The following is a 13,696-nucleotide window of genomic DNA, read 5'->3' as shown; positions in this document are numbered from 1 at the left end:
TCTGCATAGTCGTGAAATCTTGTCGATGAAATAAAATCTCTCCACACAAAAGCCCTGTCAAAATGAAGTCTATTTAGGAGTTCATGATGTCATTTATGTTCAACTTGTTCCAGCTTCTGGATACTTAATGAAAAGCTTCTCATTGAACTGATGGACTGCTCATAGCTGCTTTTTTTTTTCTTCTTCTTCTGAGAGAGAGAGCACTTCACTCAGGTAAGTTTGCTCAGATAAGAGCTACGCTGTAGATCTTGGCAAGCTTACAACTCACTTTTACTGTGGGAAGGGTCAAAAAAGTAACTCCGAGAAACTTTGCTAATTGCGGTAATGTGCCACATTTAGCAGGTTTTAGTTTAATGAACCGTCTGAGTTGAATATTTTTCATCAAACAGCAGGAACGTGCATAATATCTTTTTAAACAGGAATTTGAAAAAAGAAAAAAACAGAAGAGAAAAACAGAGAGATCACCTTGAGGTCTCGTGGCTGTTTTCCTCTTGCTAATGTTTGATTAGAGTACTTCACTTGGCTTCCAAGAAACTTTTAATGATGTTGTCATGGAAATAACTGTACATTGCCTGAGACTCCTGAGGGCTGGTTTGTTGCCATGGTGAAATGTTCCTGCGGCGTTGTCCGCGCATGAAACAATGCTCATTTACATAACTACATTGTTAATGTTTATTGGCAATATTCTCACATGTGTGAAAGAAGAATGCTGAATTAAGGGTGTTTTTTAAGAGTAGAGATATGTAGATATATCATATCTGCTAAGCCAGTGGTTCCCAAACTTTTTTTGCTGGGCCCCCCTTTGTTTTACAAGAAAAATGTCACGCCCCCCCTTGCACTCACACATCCTCCATCCATGCACACCCACATTTAGTAGATAGATAGATATAATTTTATTTCGAACATGCAAATATAATTGAAATAACAACAGAAAAAAAAAAATTAAAAATCATCAAGTTTTCATGTATATATCTATGTCTACAGAACGCGTGTGCTCGAAAAGGAGTAGGATGAAGTTTACACTTTTCTTGCTCCTACCCCCTTATTTCAAATTTCATTGCTTACAAATCCATATCCAGGATTCAACATTATTTGATCATATATGGTTAACTATGTACAAGTCTAACACATTGAACATACACAAATAAAACCATTTTCAGCACGTAAACCAGAACAACAACAAACTACATTTTTACATAAACGAATCACTCTGTCTATAACAGCTGCTTAACCTCTGAGCTTATTTTCTATCTATGTGACAAACACCTTAATGAACACTTAAGGTTGGGTTACTCAGACCTTGATCTATAAAAAATGAGGACACAATGAGACAACTCAGTCACTGAGAGGAAGATTTCATATATTCATACAATTTATTATTTTTGAACAATCGTGTGAACTTTTGTATTGATGTACTTGTCTTGATTTCATCTGTAGAGGTGTTCCACACACTAACTCCTCTGACATTGTACATTTGTCCTTACTACTGGCTTGCTGAACATAAGGATCCCTCTCAGGTCATGAGTATTTGGTCTTATTTGGAACAAGTTCTGAATGTAGTGGGGCAAAGATTTATTCGCTGCTTTGTACATTGTTTGCGCAGTTCTGAGGTCAACCAAATCTTTAAATTTGAGAATATTTAATTTGATAAAAAGTGGATTTGATGGTTCTCTTGAAGTAGCTTTATTTATCATCCTTATTGCTCTTTTTTTGCAGAATGTAAACAATTAAGCAAATACAAGTAATCTGCAATAAATTACAGGTGGTAATAAAATAAACTACTAACTCTTTTACGCTACGTCCACACCTACACGGGTATTTTTGAAAACGCAGCTGTTTCTATGAGTTTGGACCTTTCGTTCACACGTAAACAGCGTTTCGAATCACCGAAAACGGAGATTGTTTTAAAACTCAGTTTTTGCGTTTACGTGTGGACGAGGAATACAGTTCGTCACGCAACATCAAAGGTATGCGCCTTTATATTCACGTCACGCTGTGCGCCATGTTATTGTTTACATGAGATGAATTGCAGAATGGCAGATAGTCAGATTAACAGTATTTTGTCTCTATCTTCAGGTTTTACATGCTTACATATACATATGCAGTTCCTGTCCCTCCATTTAGAAAGGCAGAGGCGTCACGGTGTAATTATTTTACATGTAGTTGTTTTTTTTCTGTGTAATAGTATTCAACATTGCTATCAATACATTTTTCAAAAATGCCTCTCTGTGCAAAATGGGTTTAAAAACATAAACAGCTGTAGGATACTGTTTGTCCATGATTTGAACTGGGGGAACAAATCGTGGCAGGATCAGACTGATATTATTTGTATCCCACTGTAACTTTACTGTATAAAGAGCTAACATCTCCAAAGTGTCAGGAGTAGTTAGTCATTACAACAAGTGTTTGTGAACTAAAAATCAAGAATGTGGGATACTGTTTGTCAGTGATTTGAAGAGCCCAGCGCTGCTCCCGACGCAGGGAAAACTAATTCTGTTGCAGAGACCTACCTTGGCACTTGTGCAGGTGAAGTCAAAAGGAAGATATGCTTCACCATATTTTCTAGTCTTTGGCTTAAAATGAAGTTGGTTTGGAAACATATTCAGCGATGCTTCATCTCTTGCGTTTCTGTGGGCGCCCCGTGCTAGCAGTGTCCAAGCGTTTTGGTTTTTTTCCCCCCCTTTTCATACCGCGCCCCCCCAGGCGGCGGGCCCCACACTTTGGGCAGGTCTGTGCTAAGCGATCATGAAGATGGCTTTACCTGAATAAGTGTACATATTAGTCTATTTACTGCTGTTTCAACTTGCATAGTGGACAAAGTGTCAGAACAAATATTGGTGAGGTCAAGAACTCAGCCCAGTCTGACCAATTAAATTTACATGAAATTGAATTACATTTACATGAAGAAATTAAACTCTTCTCAAACCGATTGGAAAAAGAAAATTTACTTGAATAAACCAATACCAGAAAAAAAACTTATACACTGTAGATCGATATAAAGGTCCAGAGATCCAGCCATGGTGGGTTTCTCCACACATCCTCCAGGCTATGACTCAAGTGGTCACTGTAGAACAGGCTGCATGCTTTCACCCTCACTGACAGACCAGAAACTTTCTCCGCATTTCTGTGTGAAACATCCCTTCAGGCCGCTCTAAACGCAAAGTCTTTTATCACTCTCGGCTCTGTATCAAGTCAATCTGTCAGGGTATCTGGGTCTGAGTGACCCAGGGACCCTGACCAGTAATGAACTTGTATTATAATATATGTATTTTTGGTATTGCTGTCCCTCGTTCTCCCTGCTTGTAGATATATGTGTGTGGATGCAGGTGTGCTGTAAGCACTCGTTTACAGGCATCTTCAGGCCTGGTGGGTGTGGCCCTGGGAGGTGATTGGCCACACCTGAAGACCGTGACACACCTGCAGCTGATCAGGCCTCGTCGGAGGAGGTACTTGAGAGTGTGGTGGAGCTCTCTCCGACGCTGGATCATTGCGTGGCTTCACGTTAGTCTCTCGACCAGTTCCTAGTTTAAGTCTGCTGCATTATTGTGTGTCTGACTGCTGCTTCTCTCTTATGTCCCCAGGAGTAGCGGGGAGACGAGAGGACAGCGAGCACGGGGTGCTCATCACGGAGAAGCGGAGACAGGAGTATTAGCACTGGGAAGAGGACACGTCACAGGAGTCGGTAGAGCACGGGGATTTATTGTCATGTTTTTCCATCACTGTAAATAAACGCACTGCTAAGCACACAGAGCTCCACGCCTGGGTCCTCCTTCCCTACATCCCCACAGTTTGCCCTGCCAAGCCGTGAAACAATCTGAGCGGAGATTAGTTCAGGCTCAGAAGCTCCACCCACCCGCTGGTGAAAACTTTTGTTTGCATGAGGCAGCCAATGAGAAGTAGAAAAACTGCCTAAATAAAGAAGGGACAGGAGCTAAAAAATGTTTCCCCACACAGATGAACTGAGAGCAATAACCATCATCCAGCAAAAGGTGAATAAGGATACTGAAAACTACTCTGGTATATTAAAAATAACTACAATAGGGCAGCCTCTCTCTTCTGCCTTACTTTTTAAAATTATATATCATCCCCCTTTTCACCTCATTAGGTTTTTTTTTGCTTTTCTCCCTCTGTCATATCTCTCACTCATCTCTGCTTCCCACTGTTGCCAAATGGTTGCTACTAGGTTGTGTAGGGCGTTCGTAGTTCAGGGCGTTCGTAGTTCAGGGCGATCGTGGCTCAAGAGTTGGCAGTTTGTCTTGTAATTGGAAGGTTGCCGGTTCGAGCCCCGGGTTAGACAGTCTCGATCGTTGTGTCTTTGGGCAAGACACTTCACCTACCGCCTACTGGTGATGGCCAGAGGGGCCAATGGTGCAATATGGCAGCCTCGCTTCTGTCAGTCTGCCCCAGGGCAGCTGTGGCTACAACTTTAGCTTGCCAGTGTGTGAATGTGAGAGTGAATGAATAGTGGAATTGTGAAGCCCTTTGAGGGTCTCGAAAAGCGCTATATAAATGCAGTCCATTATTATTGTGCTTTTTGGGATTGTTGTAGGGTCTTTGCCTTAGAATATAAATATAAGGCACATTGATGCAACTGTTATTGTGAATTGGCACTGTACTGATACAATAGAACTGAACTGATGTTATGGACATTCACTGATGAAAAAAGTAGGTAAACTCACCTGTCCTCCATTCCCCATTCGGTGCACATATAGCAGAAGACAAACTCAAATCATATCCAAACATATTCATACATCTAAAGGACTTTCACTGATAAAAGGGAGTTGTTATTTAATAGGCACCTCTTCACCTCATAGTGCGAGCGTCTGGGTTGAGGGAGAAGAGCACTGACAGGTTGAAAATGACTTAATATCACAGCTAATTACATGCATGTGCAAGGCTTTCATGCCATATTTTGAAGTTATTTTTTTCTTTCTGAGCTGAACATAGCTTTTGCTGACAGTTTGCAAGGCAGGCGGTCTGCAAAACAACAATCACACATACGGAGTTGAGAAGTCATTCGCAGGGCAGCCTCGCAGCAAGAGGAGTCAGAACTACAAAATGAACAGAAAAGGAAAAACAATAATGGCATTCAAGTTCCCTGAAGACATTTTCGTCACATTTTCCTGTCATGTGGGTGTGGGGGTGGGGGTTCACCTTTTGCTCTTTTTCTCTCTTTATCACTCTTCTTTCTCTTTTGTTCATTTCCTCCTCATGTTTCGTCCTCTCCTCCCTGCTCTTTTCATTTTCTCTTCTTTTTCCTAGCCACCCTCCTCCTGTCGTTGACAGCTCCAGTTAATTTAATGTCAGCTCTGCCAGGCTCGCCTCAGCGCTGTGAAACAGATCTGAGCGCAGGAAAGTGCGAGAGTGGAAGAAAAAACAGAGGCGAAAGGGGAGCAGGAAAATAAGAGATAAAAACTACTTCAAAACTTACCAATAAATAGATAATGACGATCAAATAAAGAAGTCGTACTGTCAGAGCTGATACATGGGAGTTTGCCTTCCCACAATCCTTTGCCTCTTGCACGGGAGGCAATTACAATTTCACAGGTTGAAAATTAAAATTCCCTGTAGTGTGTGTTTGCGTGTGTGTGTGTATTCCATGAGATAGAGCAGGCTGTCAAAGTGATTTCAAGCTGTTTAAAGCCTAAGCTCGCAAAAAGGATCCTTGTGCAGCAAAGGGAGGAAAAGAATCTAAATCTCCTCTCCCCTCCTTTTTAAAAAGAAAACTAATTCCTTGAATATTAATTGCTTGGCTGGGTCTTGACGATCGGCTTATTTGTTTGTGATGAGGCTGCAAAAGAAAAGTACTCATAATCCCTGTCTCTTTCTCTCTCTCTCTCGCTTCTCATGCTGTCTACTGCTTGCATTAATCTTTGCGCTCTCCAAATCTTTTTCTTTTTCCTCATATATTTTTTTTTACCCTTTCTCCATCTTCCTCTTTCTTGGAACATGTTAGTTATTTGTATAATATTTTGCTCCTTAGATAAAACTATAAGCATTTTAGAGTTGGTGTCATCGGATATTGAAGTTCTAATATCTAATTTCTGGTCCTGCTTTATTTACATCCCTGAAGATTTATGGCCCATGTCAGGTTTCATTTTCAAGCCCCAGAGTGTGGCGTGATTTATTCCCATTATAATAGTATCTCCACTTTCCAGTCCCTCTCTCTGATTCCTTACAGCATTCTGTGCAGGCTACATGAGCTATATAATCTCTCTGAGTGTCTGTATCAGTCATCAGTGTTTATGGGTTATCACCCTTTATTCATCCAAGAAAGTCAATGGAGCACACTTGTTTTCATTACAGCAGCACCCTGGCAAATGTTAATACCTGGGAACAACTAACTGCAGCTGCATACACCCGGTGTTCTCTCAGCTGCTCTGCTGGGCCTGAAGTCTAGATTCCTTGCTCAAGGGCACTGTGGCTGGGAAAGAAGGAAGGAAGAAACCCCTACAGGAATATTTAGCTTGATTTATGTGTGAGCTCTTTGATTGAATAGGAACCACTCCAGGAATTTAAAAGGTATGAGGTCAGCACTCGGTAAAGCAATACTTGAGTTGATCATGATTTCATGAAAAAAACAGCAATCAGACATAAATGGTTTTGTCACACTCAAGTAAAAATATGATGAAAGAATTGCATTGATTTTTTTTTTTTGCATTCAGCGACTGATCGGAAGCAGTTGCTGTAACCAAACCTCCGGGCGACCAACCCTTTGAATGCAGGGCAACTGCACAGGTCGCCTGGTGGGAGGCAACCTGTCTCCAAATAATCACAATCACTGATTGATTGCAATCCTTCTCAGACAGAATGGTGAAGCAAATAATTTCTGTCTAATGTATAGATGGAGACAGACTGGCAACATGTTGCAGTCACTCTGAATCAGTCAGAGTAACTCAGCACAACTCCTCTGCAATGAGACTCTTTCCATTAGGTCACTTAAGAGGTTGCTGAGTGGTTGCATCCTGGTTATAGTGCCTATATTAAAGCATGAATACTGGGCATCTTGAATCAACTGATCAGCTTTAACTAAGTCACTATTTCTGGAGGAATCTTTAAGTTTCTGCTTCAGATCTTGTAGGTTTTGGCCAGACTCTGTAAGTTCTTAGTGAATATCTGCGTATGTTGACAGCAGGATATTTGTGATTTTGCAGACTAATCACAGTTAATCACTGTATCATCACAAACAGATTGTGTGTAATTGCAAACTGGACACCAATGAGTTACAAACTGATAGCAAACTGATTAAATGTTATTGCCGTCTTGATGCACCAAAGTCGCTTTGAAGACAGCAACTAATTGAGCGGTTGAGGACCAGGTCCCCGTCTTCAAACCAACAATTTCAAAGGCAACAGAATCACAACTTCATTGCAAACGATGCCTTTTTTACTTTTACGCATCGTTTTCTCCCCGGTTTGTCCTCATATCCAAACTGAGACGGTGTTTTCACTCAACAAAAACGCAGTGTTTTGAAAACGCTCTTGAAAACGTTTGAAAACGGTGCTTTCGCGTCGCAGTGTGGACAGCGAAAACGGAGACTTTTTCAAAGCAATGACACATTTTAGTCATGTGATGCAGTCAAGTGACCAATTAAACTAAGATAGCAGAGGGCATTATACAGCAGTTGTTTTGTTTGCTCTCAATTTTGACATCCCTGTCAAAGATTAATAGTTTGTACATGCTTCAGATAGCTTTTCTTCAAATTCTTTAATTCTCACTCACCTTTGCAACTTTGTACCTTTGTGTTACTCGCAGCAACAACTCCACCTCATTGTTAGTCCATTTAAAAAACTCGGTGCTTTTCCTCGACATTTGCCGCGACGTTTCAAAGAGCCGGAAAGTAAATAAACAGCAGGCAGAAATGAGGCAGGTCGAATCGTCTTGTTTCACGCAAGATCATAGAGTTTGAAGCATCTTTTTAAGTGACTTAGATAAATTTTGTCATCCATAGCGATAAACAGCACATGGATGTGTGTGATAGCTTTTCTGTGTATGTGCAGAGGTCCAGACAAACCACAAACTCAAACTAATTCACTTCCTCTTCTCCTGGCCTCCGGCTGTTTGCTGCTGCCTCTGCACATGCACTGAACTATCTGACTCTAACTGCAAAGTTTACTCTGAAATTAAGTTTCAGCTTGAACAGATGTGTTATTGTGCACTGACGTGAATTTCCATTTTCACTTTATACACATCCATACCACCTCTTTCACTTCACATTGTAGCTGAATGCAAAGAACACATTCTAGCAGCCCAGGGTGCAACTGTAGGGCAGGATTCACACTTTGTCACTGTTGTGGAGATAAGACGAGCCAAACCTGTTACAAAGCGAACAGGTTTTCTCTCTGCAGGGGCAGATAGAAATCCCAGAGCAGCTGGGAGCAGAGTGATTACAGGCTGCTTTGAGCAGCAAGCAGAAATTACTGTGGCTCCTCTCCACTCACATACTCTTTTCGTTTTATGTAGACTTGGGACTTGAGCAAGGTTGACTAGGTCACACCTTTTGGCAGAGCTCTGCTCATTCATTTTCAACTACATTTATTTAGCTGTACTCAAGATCTAAAACAGTTTAAGTCCTCTTCTCTAGCCTGTAGGGCTTTTTTAGCAGAGTGGATGTTACACCGGTGGATTTAGGAAGGGCCTTTTGAAGGACATTCTCAAAAACCAGCTGCACTGAGATGAAAAGACAAACTTTTTTCTCTTTCCTTTTCTTTTTTTAGAGTTCAGCACCAGACACAAAATCTGTAGCACAAACTTTTTGACTTTGGAAAATTAATGATGGTGACTCGGTTTCCCCTTCTTAGTTTACCATTTAAATAAACTCACACCTCCTCTTGATTTTGTTGATTGTGTTTTCTTGTGCGGTTCTAATAACTCTCTCTCATGAAAAAGCTCGCAGTATGATTGTCAACTGATCATTTATTTACATTTTTCCATCTGCTACACCAGCCTCGCTCATGGGACTGCAATGTAGTTATTGCTTTCAGATGCATTAGTAAGCAAATCAGATTTTTTCTTTTTCAGGTCTCGGTGCAACATTTTTTTAATAGCTAAAACATTAGCAGGAACATGATTTTAAACCCTGGTGTAGCTTCCAGAGGAAACTGAAAGACTATTGAATAATATAACATGCTGACTTATTACTTAGGAAATTGCAGTGCTTGTGGTGAATGACTTCTTGCAGGGTGTTAATGTAAAAACCCAGCAGAGCAGGGCTCACACTTTGCAAAAGACAACCTTATGGAAAACATATTTTACTCAGCATGGGATGATGCAAAACAGGTCCTCTCCCTCCCCCCCCCCTCCCTGTCCCTCACCATAGTTGATTAATATTGCTAAATATTAATATAATATTAGATGCTGCTCGATTAATAATGCCAAATCTTGCTGACCTGTGCTTTTTGATTTTATGCTCCCTGCACTACATGGCTTTGTGTATATGCACGTGTGTGTGTGTGTGTGTGTGTGTGTGTGTGTGTGTGTGTGTGTGTGTGTGTGTGTGTGTGTGTGTGTGTGTGTGTGTGTGTGTGTGTGTGTGTGTGTGTTCAGTGGTGTTGAAGGCATTAAAGTGTGAACGCATTTCGAAATTGCTCTTAAATTGCCCACGGGACAGGTTTGGTGAATATATGCCTTACAGAGCTGATGGAAGGAGGACTACTCATCCATGGTGGAAACACTTGCGTAGGTAAACATAAAATGATTTTTTATGTATAGATATACACAGACATACTCTGCTTTCCCCACCATTCCAGCCACACTGATCAGTCTCTTCTGATCCTCCTCCTTACCCTCTTCTTTTTGATGCTTATAACTTGCTTCTTCTTTCCCCTCCTCCTTTCTTTCTCCCATTGCTGTGAAAGACGAGAACCTGATTTCTTCCACTAACCCCCCCCTCTTTATCAGTCTCCCTACCCAGTCAGGTTTAATCCTGTTAGTTATGGTGGATATATGGGGTCCTGCTCACTCTGACTATTCCAGTGAGACATTCCCCAAAGAGCAACCGTAGAGATTCAGTTGCACACTCAGTTTAGAACTACTTCTGTAGGGAAAAGTGTTCACGCAGATGGATTCGCCTGCTTTTACCAGAAAGTGTTTTAAATAAGGAATTACTGAAGTGATAATGTAGCAATTTAAAAAATATATATACACATTATATAGTACAGATTTTGGAGTGTATGTGGCAACTCTTGGTGTTTACTTTTATGCATGGAATGCCTGAAAACCATGAAAATTTGCACAGTCTCGCATTATCCTGAAATTACTTTAAAGTTGCAGTATGTAAAATCTCACCAGTAGATGTCAGTAGACTGCGGATTCTAGTCAACTGAATATTTTTCGTAAGTTTGAAATCATAGCTATGGTGGCCACTGTAGCACGAACAGAATTAGAGCTCAAAAGCATAAAATTTACACTTTAACCCATAATGGCTGTGGCCAGCCAGCTTGTTTCTACTACTGTAAAAAAGAACCCCCTATCCCCACCCCGCAAAAAAACAAAACAAAAACCAAAACAAAAGATTGTATGTTTTAAGATATTTGACTAATATAAACACTCCGAATTTTTTAATTGATTTGTTAAATATTTGGCAGCCCCCTCAAAACGCTGGCCGCTATTCATCTGTAGTCAGCGTAGGCTGTCTGTGCGCTCTTTACCTCAGCTGTCAATATGCCAGGTGAGAACTGCTGTCTGTTAACCCTTTAAGACCTACCATAGAACCAAGGCCGTCAGAGCTTACTTTATATTTTTACATGCTGTAGTGCCATTTTTGGGAGCATTTCAAGTTGCTATACATCAATACAACTGTTATAGCCCAAATTTTAATATGTATGCATTAAGTCCATAGTGACTACATAAATTGCAAAAAAGTGCAATAAACTACAAAAAAATTGAAAATCACTTTCTACTTGGAGAAATTTAAGAGGTTTATCCCTCAAAACTTTAAATACAAAAAAGTTGCAAAAAATAGTTTACAACAACAGAAAATTTATTTTGAGTGTCTTCATAGTTTTATTTTTGAGATACACCAATTTTTATATACTGCAGAAAAAACAAAAAAACAATCCTATGATGCAAATTTGCAAAGACAACAGCATGTGCATCAAAATAAACTATTTCCAGCAGTGCAATTAGAGTTCTAAGCATCCCAGCAACTATTTAGAAAAGCATTAAGTCAAACATGACATGACTTATAAAAACACCAGTATAGGCTTTTAAGGCCTACAAGTAAAAAAAAACTACATTTTCTGCGAAAATGACGTCACTTTTGGTTTCGGGCAGGTAATGGCGGACATGCGATCATTAGCGCTGTCGTCTGTTTCAATGTGGGAAGTGTTACGAACAGCTGATCGGATAGGCTAAGTGTGTTTCTGGAATATTATGTTTTTGTTCCTGCAAGCGCTTTTTATGCAATATTTGCAAAGCTATATGTGGAAGGAAACCGTGACCTAGGACAAGCTGATGGCATAAGATGTAAGTACAATTGCTCCGGTTTCATATGCAAAAAAAAATACTGTGCTAGCTTACGCAGTTCCGGTTCTACAGGGATTTAAAAATAGTTACACGAAATGGAGCGTGCCTGCTCTGACCGGCTTTAAAGGGTTAACTCTGGATGAGGCTGTAAAACTTTGTGAAAGAAGCCCAGTATGAGATGATAAGTGATAGTGACACTGAGGTTAGTTGTTGAGAATGTCCTAGACTTTTCTATCAGTAGCTTTTGTTAGCCTCTGTTAGGTTTTGTTAGCCTCTGTTAGGTTTTGTTAGCCTCTGTTAGCTGCTGTTAGCTGCTGTTAGCCTCTGTTAGCTGCTGTTGGCCGGTGTAAGTAAAACGTTCTTTAAAATGAATCTAACATTGTTGGACTTGGACAGTGAATTTGCTCTCATATGATGGTGTATTGGGAGAAAAGTGTGATTTCTTTTTTTTTTTAAGGACACACAAAGCTATCATTAGCTGCCACAATTTTTGCTTAACAGCTGTTGTTGTTTAGCCAACAGCTGTCTGGAGATTGGGGGGGTCACACTTCTAATCTGCTGACAATAATATCAGGAATAAATAAACAACCACTCACCTGGAAGTGCAGGGCAGTTACGCCAGGCTGCTCTTTGTTGACTTTAGCTCTGCTTTCAATACGATACTCCCGGACAGACTAATAGTTAAACTGTTGGAAATTGGACTTCCTTCTACCACCTGCCGCTGGATCAGAGACTTCCTCTCAGACCGTGTACAGAGAGTTAGAGTGGGCCTCACCTTTCCTCAGCCCTCAGCCTCAACACCGGCTCTCCACAAGGCTGTGTACTGAGTCCCCTACTGTACACTCTGTACACACATGACTGTGTTATTTCCCACCCAGACAACACAGTCATCAAGTTTGCAGATGATACCACCGTGGTGGGGCTCATCTCAGGGGGAGATGAGACGGCATACAGAGCTGAAGTTCAAAGGCTGTCAGATTGGTGTGTAGATAACAACCTGGACCTCAATACCACCAAGACAAAAGAACTGGTAGTTGACTTCAGAAGGAGGAAGTCCGAGCTGCAGCCTGTCAGCATCAACGGGGAGTGCATGGAAAGGGTCTCCAGTTTCAAGTTTCTGGGTCTGCACATAGACACAGACCTCCAATGGAGCTCTAACACTTCTGCGGTCTTAAAGAAGGCCCAACAGCATCTCCACTTTCTGAGAATCCTCAGAAAAATGGACCTGAAGAAGGAGCTGCCGACCGTCTTCTACCGCTGCTCCATTGCATCGGTGTGTGGTTCTCCAGCTGCACCACAGCACACAGAAAGGCACTCCAGAGGGTCATCAACATGGCCCAAAAAATCATTGGACATCCTCTTCCCTCCCTGAAGGACCTGTACAGCACTCGCTGTCTCAAGAGGGCACGCAGCATCCTACGGGACTGCACACACCCAGGACACGGGGTGTTTAAGCTGCTGCCGTCTGGCAGGAGGTTCAGGCTGCTGAGGTCCCGAACAAATAGACTCAAGGACAGCTTTTACAACAGGGCAATAGCCCTGATCAATGTAAATAGCTGACCTGACTGGATACCTCCCTGGACTTTTTTTAGGGGGGAGGTAACAATGTTTAAAACAATAACAATAATAATATTTATATTTATAACAAGGTGCAATAATAATTAATATGCAATAATAACAGTGTTAATACACATACACTTATTCTTTTTTATACTAAGTTAATATACTGTGTTGTGTTGTTTGTTGCGTTGTGATGTGTCATAATGTGTCATGTTGTGTTATATGTAGTGCCGACGTAGGACAGTTTTCCAATTTCATTGTACTAGTGTACTATGTATGACTGTGCAATGACAATAAAGAGTTATCTTATCTTATAAACATGTTTTCTTGCATTAAAGGCCTGAATTCAGTTCATGACAAATGAACAAACTCCATATGTTGAGTCTAAAGGTTCAGACAAGAATTGAAATTTGCCTCATTGGTACACAGATGCCTACAGGTTCTTTTCTCCTTTGCCTATTGTGTACTACGTATGTGGCTGGTCTCTAGCCACAAACATATAATATGATTAGGCAGAATGGCAATATCCATCTTGACCACTGTATTCAACATGGTAGAGTAACCACAATATCAGAGCCAGCTCCTGCGTATTTTTAATGGATTAAATCTAAGGTTATTAGAATGCATTATTTTGTTATAAAACATAATTAAACACTAATCAGTGTATATT

General features: G+C 40.8%; 1 long non-coding RNA gene across 1 annotated transcript; it reads right to left on the bottom strand.

The window, feature by feature from the left end:
- Positions 1–4,789: 4,789 nt before the first annotated feature.
- On the bottom strand, positions 4,790–12,201 carry LOC147318745 (uncharacterized). Its single transcript, XR_015131395.1, has 3 exons — positions 12,063–12,201; positions 5,155–5,342; positions 4,790–5,051 (listed from the first exon to the last, which is right to left on the bottom strand). It is a non-coding gene; the product is annotated as an uncharacterized LOC147318745 (long non-coding RNA).
- Positions 12,202–13,696: the final 1,495 nt, after the last annotated feature.

Source organism: Aulonocara sp. 'chitande type north' Nkhata Bay, linkage group LG11, assembly GCF_057382095.1.
Source record: "Aulonocara sp. 'chitande type north' Nkhata Bay isolate Kocher_YH1m ecotype deep benthic linkage group LG11, A_spYH_male_GT1.1, whole genome shotgun sequence".
Classification (NCBI taxonomy): Eukaryota; Metazoa; Chordata; class Actinopteri; order Cichliformes; family Cichlidae; genus Aulonocara; species Aulonocara sp. 'chitande type north' Nkhata Bay.
This window is presented reverse-complemented; position numbering and strand designations above follow the sequence as displayed.